At 41.3% G+C, this 12,452-nt stretch overlaps 1 protein-coding gene across 1 annotated transcript in view; it reads left to right on the top strand.

Annotated features, from left to right (window-relative positions):
- RHOJ (ras homolog family member J) overlaps positions 1 to 12,452 on the top strand; it is an 81,149-nt gene that overhangs the window by 25,764 nt on the left and 42,933 nt on the right. The window lies entirely within an intron of this gene.

The raw sequence follows: 12,452 nt of genomic DNA, 5'->3' as shown, positions 1-12,452 counted from the left end.
TCCTTCACTGGCCCCCAACCATTTCCAGAATAGAGTTGTCTGTCCTTCATTGTCTGTGCTCTGACTCCTCTTTTCAACCACATCCCCCCCACCACCACTCCATGTGAACCTTGACATTGGGCCAACTGAACTATGTGTGTTTTTCATACTCTTGCTTCCATGTTTGTACAAGCCACCTGGTATGTTCAACCATCCTTGTCCACTTGGAAAACTCCTCTACATCCTTAAGAGGTAGTTTAATTTTACCTCCTTCTTACTATCTTTTATTTCTCCAGTTCTAGGAGTCACTAGATGATTCCTACTCTATGGTCACTTCATTCATCCATTTATTCAAAAAAAATATTTTTTGAGTGTCTGCTGTGGGTCAAGCACATAGCACCTTATATGTCCCTTTATTATGCCAAGTCTCATACAGCTCTACCTTAGTACATTTCTGCCTCCTCCCCATAGACCGTGAGCCCTCAAGGAGAGGAATCACGTTCTTTTGCTCATCTTTACATCCCTGCCTCAAGTATACCGCCTGGTACATTGTAAGTGCTTAATAATTCCATCGGTAAATGAAAAAAGGAAACTACAGAGATTATTTGAACATTGCCAACATTACTTACGAACCCCCCTTTCACTTCAATATAAAATACTTGATACCAAAGAGATAGGCTTATTGGTATTAGTAACAGTAATGCCGTTTTCTGGTTGTTCAGATATAAACAATACAGATACGCAACGCGTATACACACATAGAATTACATATACTTTCATATGTGAGGAGACAAAATAAACCACAAAAAGATGGTTTTTCTCACGTATCACTTTCCACATTTATCTTGTTTTAAAAACATATGTAAAATTGTACATGTGGAAGGAAAGTTGAAGTCTCCTCTCCCCACAGTTCCCAATACACACTGTGACACAAACAACTTTGTTTTCTTGAACTGCAGTTTCTCCCGTGAGCTGCAAACCGCCATTCCCGGCCATTTGCTAAACATATCCACTGAAGAATGATGGCCCGCTAAAGAAATCATTTCCCTCTCTTTTGACTTTAGAATATTTAAAAACCAGTCAGCTTGGAAACATTGTGATCCCAAAATACTATTTTGTTTCCTGCCAAATTTACTTCATCTAATCTAAATCTCCTGAGGCTTCTATACTAACATGAAAGCATTGGCCAGTCCGGTAGCTCTCTGTTTACCAACACGTTAAACCACGTCCTTAGGCTGCTTCTTTTGTGATTCTAAATGATAAGAAGGCATATCAAATCTATTAGTAGTTTCAAATACGAAACATTCCACAGGAAAATTGGTCTGGACTCTTCAAAAAAATAAATAAAAGCAATATAGGGAGGGAAAAAGTAAAGAGACCACACTTGATTAAACACTGTGTTTTAAGCTGATTGGATTCTGACTTAAAAAAATATATACTGAAGACATGTTGTGGGCAATGAAGGACATTTTAATATGCAATAATTTAGATTAATTATGAAATTAAGGTTAATTTTCTTTCATGTAATAATAGTATTGCGGTTTGGGAGGAAATGTCCTTATTTTTGCTAAAGTGCTTATGGGTAAAATGTCACCCATATGTCTGCAGTTCGGAGGGTCCTGGGGGAAAAACTGTATGCATCATAGATATGGAGATAGAAAGCATCTGTGGTAAAATGTCCACATTATTGAATCTAGGATGGGAGGTAGAGAGTATTCTTGTCGTTCTTTCAACTTTTCAGTATGTTTCCAAATTTTCAAAATAAATAAGCAGGATAAAATCCTCTTTGAAGAAAGTTTTTGTTTTTTTTTTTAAATCATAGTCATGCCCTGTGCTGCCACATGCATTTTTTCAAATTGAGATGGCAAGTTTGTGTTAAACATAAGTCGGCTATTGGAACTGATACAGAGATGAAATCAGATGTTTCTGGTTAACTCTGGAACTATGTTTAAATCAGAAGATTCAATTTGCTAATCCTACTCTAGACCCTTCCAAAAGACCTGGAATTAGTATTATTTTCTCCCAGGGAAGAAATACCGAAATGTAAATTCATTACTGTCTTTAACAAAAAAAATTTTTTTTTTTGCTTGGCTAAATATTTCCCCAGGAAAAAAATGTCATGAGGGACACATGGAAGAAATTCTCCTTCATAAACACATTTCATCATTTCAATGTTCTGAAAGCTAAATGCAGTTCTCACAAAGACTTGAAGTTGTTTCTGCATTTTTCTACATATATCACATCTTACCTTCTACATCCATTCTTCTTACTGTGACTCCAGAAAGTCTCTTAAATGGCTAGCAAGTTCCAAGAAAGGCTGCAGGTTCTAAGAGAGGCTACAAGGGTCGTGAATCACTTGGCATAGTCCCTTTGTTTTGAACAAACCTTGTCACAAAACCTGCTATGTGAACCAAGATGGTAAAGGACCCAGTTGAATGCCTTTTGGGATATTCTCTCCAATGTCTATATGTGGCATGGAATGTTTTCTCGGGGCCAAAAAAGCACTGAAGTCTCCAAAATTCTCTCTTTGTAGAAAGAAGTCTGAAACGCGCGCGCACATGCGCGCGCGCAGCGCGCGCGCACACACACACACACACACACACACACACACAGTACAAATACTATGGGAAACGTTATGTCAATGGGCCTTGAGTTGACAAAAGAGGGTATTTCATGAGATACAGTTTGCCTGTGGAAATAAAAGAGCAAGAGAAAAAAAAATCAGAGTTTCTCTATTGTTAAAAAAGAGCTAGACGCTAGCAGGAAACAAGATGACATAGCCTAGAAAGCATGATTTGACAAAACATTAACCAGCTCAGTTTATCTCATGAGAAAAAACTTCCAAATATAAAAAGATAATTGTCTTTCATTTCCAAGTGCTCTACACGGCCCTTGAAACGGTATGAAAGTTTCAGTACCACTTCCTGGTTTTCAATACCAGTCAGATCAATACCAATCCCTGGAAAAAATTAATTTTCAATACTAAAACACATCTGCTCTTGACAGGATGATTCCTGAAATCCTCCCGGTCTCCCTTAGGCCAATAGCAGGAGAGTGGTGTGTGACACGGCATTCTGTCAGCTATTAGTCAAAAACTCCAATTACCCTCTTGTTATGTTTGTTTCATTATGGCTTCAAAGGGTAATTTCTTGTTCAGTTTTCCAAATAGTATCTAAGTATAGAAAAGACACAAGAGTTATAATTGAGAAATGCTGATGAAAATGTAGGTATTCCTTTTGTAAGTCAGATTTTATCATGAAGTTCGACTGTATTTGAAGGTGAGGCTGAATTTGAAGGTGAGGTCCGATGTGTATCATCGGACCATCTCGGCCACACCTGGTCTTGTTAGCTCAGCACAGTGAGATCAAGGGATCTCTCACATGCTTCTCATTCTTTAGCAAGTACAACTTAGGTGTCAGAGGCATTTTCCTTGCCACCTAAGCCTGGCTGTTCTCCCACCCTGCTTTGCCCTGCTGCCAAGCATTGGCAAGATTCAGACCATATTCAACACACTTTAGAGTCCCTGTAATGGGTTCGCCTCTTGGCCTTGGTTTCCACCAGCAGATCATGGCCTGATATAGCAAATACTTGATGGAAAAAATTTTTCCTGATAACTCCTAACTGAGGGGTGGGGTTGGGGAGGAATGTAGAGTTCAGGTATATTAGAAAAAAACAGAGTTCAGACTAGGCTGTGTTTAGGAAGGTGTAGAAATAGTTAAAGCAACAGCCGTCATCAGCATGGTATTAAAGTGAGCTTTCCAAAAATCGGGGTCACGGAAAGTCTCGAGCTGTGTACTTTTCGTCACGCTTGGGACAATAACAGAGTCAGCGTGGAATTTACGGCATGCCATTCATGCCTTAGCAACTGTGAGGAGAACTTTTGTATTTATGAGTACATGTTCGTGGTGATCCTGGGAGGTGACTGTGATTTCTGCATTTCTGGAGATGAGAACAATGCAAGACAATTTAGAAATGTGCCCGGTTGTATCATATATGAGCCAGTGAGCAGAGCTGACATCCCATACCCGTGCTCATAACCATAGAACCACACTGCCTTATCACACCCTAGGCTGGGTGCTGGGTGAATGAGGGTCCAAACCCAGCCTGTGGTCTTTCTGGCTCATTACACACTGCTAAACACAACTTAGGCGAATAAACAACAATCATTTTAAAGTGGAAATTGAAATGAGAGTTCATCCAACAAATTCGACCCATAATACCAGAGAGACTTCAGGGGAGCCTCATAGACTCTTTGTGGTCCTATGTCATTCTAGAACATTAGAAATCATCAGTCCAAATACGTTTACTGATACCTTTGGGAAATTAAAATGGCCTCAAGTTGTGTCTGAAAGTTGCTTTGACCAGAACCACTCATTTAGTTGTCAGACCCTGGCATGACTGACCTACTGCCCCTGTCAAGAGCTTCTTCTGCATTTCAGGGGTTAAGAGAGTCAGGTCAGGATCCCTGGGCTATAATTTTGCGATGGTCACAGCTGTCTACCTGCAGGACAGAAATACACGAAAGCAGACTTCTCTCAAGATGAGTAGAGGAAGAGAAACAGAAGGTTCTTTACCGATCCGTGTGTGATATTTTCTGGACTTAAGGGCAGTGGAAACGGTCATCATGCAAGTCAGCTCTAGGCTAAAAGACCAGAGATGAAATTCTGAAACCTAAAATAGAAACCTCTGTGCCTATCTGAATCCCACTACTTCCAGTCCTCAGGGGTAGTGGCCCTGACCTGCATTACTGCTGTAAAGTGTCATGGCATTTTATATTTTACTCTGTACGGTAAATACTCTGTGGTTATGGTCGATGATAAATTGAATAATTTATAATATTGAAAATAAGGCCCATGAGAAAACCCTAAAGGAGCTGGATTTGGTTCACAGAAAGAAGCAAAGGCTGGGAGGTGACTCATGCTCAAACAAAAACATAAAAAGTCTTAATAATAAGAGTATGTGACTATGCTTTCTTGCTGGAATAGTCTAAGTTTTCTTGTGTTTAAAAGAAAGAAAGTAAAGATCCCATTCTTTTCTAATGTATTTATTTATTATTGTCATCAAAACCGTTAAGTACTTTTTGGCATGAAATATTATTCTATTAGTTGTGATACGGAGCAGTTTGGACAGAAATCTTCCCCATTCCTTTAGGAATTATAGTTTAATTCCTGCAAAGCCTGTTACAGCAACAATATAAAATACTGGTTGATTGATCTCAGAGGAAAAAAAATGATATGACTAAAGATGTGGAGGGCTCTGGGCAGCCGAAGAGAAATAGTGAGTAATTAGAAAGATACTGGAATATTTACACTGAAGACACGGCAGAAGCAATAAGGAAGGGAGGAGATGAAAAATGCCCAGCTCAAGATGTCAAGAAAAACAACCAAGCCCACAAACTAGAGGACCACCTTATAATCTTGTTATTAAGTCTCACAGTGGATACTGCATAAATACTTACTGGCTTCACAGAACAAGTAAGAACATATTGAAATCAAGTTATACCAGGATTTTCATGAAACTGGATTTTTTAAAAGATTTTTTATTTATTCATTTGACAAAGAGAGAGCACAAGCAGGGGGAGGAGCAGAGGGAGAGGGAGAAGCAGGCTCTCCACTGAGCAGGGAGCCCAATGTGGGGCTCAATCGCAGGACCCAGGGATCATGACCTGAGCTGAAGGCAGATGCTTAACAACTGAGCCACCCAGGTGCTCCTGAAATTAGATTTTTGAAATAAAATTATCCAACTTAGTTAATGAAAGTCAGATATTTAAGGGGCGCCTGGCTGGCTCGGTTGGTAGAGTATGTGACTCTTGATCTCCCAGCCCCAAGTTCGAGCCCCAAGTTGGGGGCAGAGTTTACTTAAAAACAAACAAAACAACCGCAACACAAAAACCCATAGGTCATCGAAGACATTTATAACAGGATTCCAATGTATTTGTTTTCCCATTTGTGAAAGCTTTCGATTTCAAATTCAACACATGGCAAGTCCTCTGTCAATATTTCACTTGCTTTCTTCCCAGAGCACTCATGAGAAGTAATGCTTAATATAAATTCCAGATATCAAAGACTGCACAGGAAAGTTCCTTTGAAGTTATTATCAGTTCCCTAGAGTGGCTCACAAATGCTCCTCAGGGGAGGACAGCTCTTGTATTTGGGAAGGTCACACCATACATGCATTCATTCCATAGTCACTGGAGGTCCGCATTTAAAAAAAAAAAATGTTAAACAGCAGGTCAGGGGCGCCTGGGTGGCTCAGTCATGAAGCATCTGTCTTTGGCTCAGGGCGTGATCCCAGGGTTCTGGGATTGAGCCCCGCAAGGGCTCCCTGCTCTGCTGGGAGCCTGCTTCTTCCTCTCCCACTCCCCCTGCTTGTGTTCCCTCTCTCACTGGCTGTCTCTGTCAAATAAGTAAATAAAATCTTTCAAAAAATCAACCAATAAATAAACAGCAAGTCAAAAATGCAATGCCAACCTAAGAGTACTAATCATCCATCCTCTAAGCTTTCTGGGAAAACAAGGCCCAAAAAATTGTTTGTATCCTCCCAAGTCTTTGCTACAGCCATAATCACGAGAGAGAAAGAGGAAGAAAGGAAGGGATTTCTAGCCCCATCACCAACTTGCAGGCTTTATTTTTATATTTTAAACAAATACTCATTCCCCTTGTCTCTGGGCACATATTTAGAGGAATGACTTGCCATAGTTTTTGGTGACTTCAAGGGAAGGTTTAGGATTTATTGATATAAAGAAAAGCAAGTACAAGCAAAAGACAGTCACATTAACTACCTTTATGTGTTTTCTGCAGCTTTGCAGATGACAAGGACATCAATATCCACTTAACTTTGCAGAGCAGTTAGTTACATTGTTAAGAGCTAAGAGAAGAAAGTGGAGGCTGGCACCCAGGGCCTGCTGCGAAGCCAGCCGGAGGCCCACGGGGGAGGCCCACGGGGGTGTCTGCAGAAACAGCGCCCCTTCCAGGGCTGCTTAATCCAGTAGCTAAATGTCCAGCTAATTTACATTCGGGTCAGGAGATCCCACGTTAGGAAGATAAATGAATAAATGGTATAAGGACTCCACTTTGAAGACCCCTTTACCCTCTTGTGAATTCAAAGGTCCTAGTGGAATCACCAGTTCTTCTCAAAGGTTTCTACCAAATGCAGTCTTTTGGTAGAAAGGACTGCAGAGTAAATCCTTTGGTGGTAAGCCCAAAGGAAGGGGAGCAACTTGGAAATAGCAGGAGCAGGAGGCAGGGAGGGTTGGGGGGGGCATACCTAGCAGTGACAAGTAGAACATTTCTTTAGAGTTCCATGTTTTGCCTTTAATATCCTTATGAATTTGGCATTCTGTCCCATCATGTATCTTTCTTTGGTTTAATGTGAAAATGAAGTGCTGTCGTTCGGCTGTTTTATTGGGAGTTGATGTTGCAGGAAGAAGCACCCCTTTGCTCTCTCTGCCTTGTCACTCAAACCCACTTTAAGAAGCTGGGTGCTGATGAAAAGGCACACATTAGTAATCACCATAAGTTTCTTTGCCATAACTCTCCTTAAATAAGCCATTCTCCACTGCCATTTTGAGAGAAAAATCCATAAGCTTTTATCCAAACCAAATGCAACTGTCAACAGACCTATACAAGCAGTTATGTTTTATCGTTATACAAGAGAGGCAACTCAGAGATTTAAAATTAAATGGCCACAATTATTTGCTACATGCAATATTTTTATAGAAATAAAATCTCTGGTAGGGAGGCCTGGGTGACTCAGTCAGTTAAGCCTCTGCCTTCAGCTCAGGTCATGATTTCAGAGACTTGGGATCCAGTCCTGCACCAGCCTCCCTGCTCAGTGGGAAGCCTGCTTCTCCCTCTGCCTGCTGCTCCCCCTGCTTGTGCTCGCACCCCCCCTTCTGACAAAGAGATAAATAAAATATTTTTTTAAAAAATCTCTGGCAAATAATTCAAACTCATCTGAATTTCACTCATGTCCTATTGAGTTTTGCAGTTCAAATCAATAGAGAGCATGTGCTGTGTTACCCATATCATCAAATACAAGGAACCCACCAGATTCCAGGGGCATCAGAATATATACTGTGGGCAGAGAAGTATTCAAAATGATAGGGTGGCCAAGTGGAGAACTGTGATACTTGCACCTTCTCATTATTGTTTTAATTTAAACTAAAAACTAATTGAAGAAAAACTCTCAGGGGAAAAAAGTGATAAAATATGCCTTTAGACTCTCCCCACTTTCAATCCGAACAAGTCCTTCTAAAAGCCACAGAAAGAAAAGTGTTTCTCCCCCTATTTGTCTCTCGATAACGATGGCATCATTAACTGGTCTCTCAATTACAGTGATCCACACATGGCCCCCAAACTAGCTCCTTTTATTCTCCTGCTCTTTGGAGTCACAAGCTTGCCTAAAACTTGGTATTTCTAATGCACCGGCAAAGGATTTGACCCAATGACCCACACAGTGACCCACCCACCATATTTTGCCTAAATGGCCGGAATAGCCTGGAAAATATTGCCATAAGATAACTCTTCACCCATTAAGGAAGGCCTCACTCTTGACCCCTTCAGACGTGATACGGGAAACACAACAGTAACTACCCTGGAGCGGTGGAATCTTCTTCTGAATGAGGCTGTCAGAGTCATCGACTCTTCCGAGATGAACAGCAGTCATTGGCACAGTTACACAATAGGCTCCATCTCTGCTCTGCTGCTCGAAGGCTGGCACCGTGACTGGCATATTCTACAGATGACCTCCTACAACTCACTAATACAGATTGATCAACAGCGCCTGCGCCTGGGCCCGCCCACAACGTGTACCACATTCATTTCTGAAACAGAGGGTTCTATTGACTTCTCATCTTCAGTCTCATCATCTCAAAGATGGGGATGTGAGAGCTCTGACCTCACAGGCTCTTGGGAAGGAATATGTGAGAGACAACGTGCTCAGAAAAAGTGCTTGACAGTTCACACATTGCAAGAAGAAAAGCAGTGTTAGCTTTCTAGTTTGTGACGCTATGATGGACGTTATCAAACTGAGGAAATGTCTGGTCAAAAATGAGCAGCTTTGGAAATTGATAAGGGCCACTATTTTGAACACCTGCCAAATCTCAGCGTTATATTAGTGGGATGTCTACACATTATCTCTAATCCTTACAACAGTACCTTAAGTGTTTAGATCTCAGTTTCAAAAACAAGGAAACTGAGACTCAAATCCACTAATTAATTTTCCCAAGGTCATAAAACTACATAAATTTAATTTTCAATAAGGGAGTTTTCAAGTAAGCAAAGCTTTAGCTTTGATGTCATTATACTTGTCTCTCATTGAGTCCACTCACACATGGCTATTTGCGTACCAAAAAGCAGCACGGCTTACTGAAAACAGCAGGAGCTGAGAGCCGGACAGACATGAATTTAAGTACAAACCCAGGGTTTTCTGGCTGGGTGACCGTCTCTGCACCTCAGTGTCCTTAACTACAAAATGGACTCACGTGGACATCGTGAGTCGTCCCTTGACCCTCCTCTCATTGGCCACAGAAATAGCAGGACCAAATTTATGTTTTACTTCTTGCAAGTCTGTGTACAGCTTAGACTATTGTTTTGTATAATAACATCTTCTCTGTCTTCACTTAATTTTTCTTGCATTAATTTTTTTCACGCTGATCTCCGCACTTTACAAAAATCTTGTATTTGTTTTAGTAAGCCCCTTTAAACCGTTTCTGGAAAAGCATCATACTGAATGCATAAAGAAGAAAATTGAATTATTTATCAATTATTGATAAATCATCGATCCAGTAATACCACGTACTGAATAACTAAACAATCAAAAATGTCCTCAATCACATCTATGGAAATATTAAACCCAAGGTGTTTCGTCTGGTGCTAAAGAACTCTGGATGCATTAAGGTAGTAAAGCAGCTCTTTCGGTGGTGTTCCTCAGTGTTACTCTGTCTTACGTTTGAGTCATCATGGTGTAAACTCAGTAATGGGAATAAGTACAAGATTGTTTTGCTTCATTGAGAAGAAAGGTAGAAGGTTCAATTGACTACATTAATACACAGGGTATATTTAGAAAAATATACATTTCTTTTTTTTTAATGATTTTTTATTATATTATGTTAGTCACCATACAGTACATCCCCGGTTTCTGATGTAAAGTTTGATGATTCATTAGTTGCATATAACACCCAGTGCACCATGCAATACGTGCCCTCCTTACTACCCATCACCAGCCTATCCCATTCCCCCACCCCCTCCCCTCTGAAGCCCTCAGTTTGTTCTCATAGTCCATAGTCTCTCATGTTTCATTCCCCCTTCTGATTACCCCCCCTTTCTTTATCCCTTTCTTCCCCTACCGATCTTCCTAGTTCTTATGTTCCATAGATGAGAGAAATCATATGATAGTTGTCTTTCTCTGCTTGACTTATTTCACTTAGCATTATCTCCTCCAGTGCCGTCCATGTTGTAGCAAATGTTTAGAAAAATATATATTTCTTAAGCTATCCAAATCTGACCTGAGTGTAGACCAGTGCATAAATCTGGGACTATGATCTCTTTGTGGTCAAATGCTTGGAAACTAAAGGGTCTGGCAAACTTCCAAAATCCATAACCACCAATGGCAGGGACATCGTAGAAGACATCCACAGCCACACACAGTAGCTCAGACCATCGAGATGTCAAAAAGAAGGAGTGGTTGGGGGGCGCCTGGGTGGCTCAGTTGTTAAGCGTCTGCCTTCGTCTCAGGGCCTGATCCCAGGGTCCTGGGATCGAGCCCCACATCGGGCTCCCTGCTCCCTCCCCCTGCTTGTGTTCCCTCTTTCACTGGCTGTCTCTCTGTCAAATAAATAAATAAAATCTTAAAAAAAAAAAAAAAAAAGGAGTGGTTAGAGCCCAGGCTTTGAATTCAAACAGGCTTGGATTCTAATTCTCATTTTGACACCTACTAGCCGTGCAGCGGGTGTTACTATTAGATGATTGATGACCTTTTCCTAACCCTGGAGGAGGTTCCGTAGTTAGGGCAAGGTCTCCCAGTGTTTCAAAGACCCCGTTTAGGAGTGTGTCACCCTCCCCTCCCGCAGCTGCAGCTCTCTCCTGACCACAACCAAGGCAACTGGGCTCAACACCATGCTGTTTCCCATCACCTTCTCCAGCACTCATTCCCCCAACCTTCTCCTCATGTCCTTGCTTCCCTCCAGTCATCTCAACCCCCGTCTTTCACCTTGGGCTTCAAAATCTTTCTCTTTCAGGCTCTCCTCTCTCATTTCATGTGTAAGCTAAAAGGATGACATGCGATAAAAAAGTCAAGAGTCCTGAGTGTTTAAGAAAATTGGCCTTAATAATAAGCCAGTGACATCAAGAGCCTGGTAAGTTTCCAAAAGTTTTCTTCAGAATGTCTACCCAAACCACAGAGTGGATAAAGCCTGGGCTTTGAAATCAGACAAGCCTGCTGACTCTTACTACTAGTGTGTTCTTGGGGAAATCATATAACCTGAGACTTTTTTTCCTCTTAACTGTTAGAGTGAGAAATTAAATGAGATGATTCACATAGAGCACTTAGCACAGTGCCCACATGGCAAGTAAGCAGTGACTGTCAGCTATTATTAATCCTCTTAGCACCCTCCTCCTGTTTCTTGCACCTAGCTCTCCTTTGACCACTAAGATTCGAGATACAGTTTTAACCATTTTTTTCTGTTTAACAGCGTGTGGAGTAAGAATACTTCCTACTCCTGTTTTCACATACATTTATACAAGTCAGCTTAGCATGTGCTGTTGTGGGCTAGCCTAGAAACCTAAACATTGAGGGGGTGGGGGGACTATATTCCAAGTTGCAAATTCACCTGCACAGACTTCAGATCACAAATCTGTTTACCGGCTTATAAGAGATCTTAGAGTCCGCCCTTCCGTGGAAATAGGCCCATTCATTCCCTTTAACTATTCCGTGTGCTCCTACCCAGCTCCACGTCACAGGTCTGGAGACAGACTTGGAAGGGGATACAGAACAAGGCTGAGATCAGAAAGTAGAGCCGATCAGGGAGGTTCCCAAGGAACAGATGGGTCTTGGCCCTTATTGTTAGAAGAAGCGAAGAATGGAGTAGAGTGATCAAAGAAGAAGTTCGTGTAGATTGTGGTGGAATGATACACTGAGGTTTTCTCCGTGTAGACACTCAGGGTTATAGTGGCTCCTTAGACCCTCAACAAGTGTCTTCAGCAGGAGCCTTGGAAGGGTACATCCTACAACGGGTACCTGGTTCTACAGCGGTATTCCTGGGGCGGATACCTGCTCACCAAGTGTATCTGGGTTTCCAAAGCATGAGGTTTGAAATTAAAACCTTTGCAGAGCCTCCCCTCTGTTTATCATTTTCTCTGTCTACTCCCCCTTTCCTACAGGCCCAGAATCTAGATTTCTCTAGTGAATAGTGAAAAAAAGTAGAGAAAAAAAATCAAGAAGGGAAGAAATTATGAAAATTTTCATTGCATAGT

This window comes from Ursus arctos, unplaced genomic scaffold (assembly GCF_023065955.2).
Source record: "Ursus arctos isolate Adak ecotype North America unplaced genomic scaffold, UrsArc2.0 scaffold_25, whole genome shotgun sequence".
Taxonomy (NCBI): Eukaryota; Metazoa; Chordata; class Mammalia; order Carnivora; family Ursidae; genus Ursus; species Ursus arctos.
This window is presented reverse-complemented; position numbering and strand designations above follow the sequence as displayed.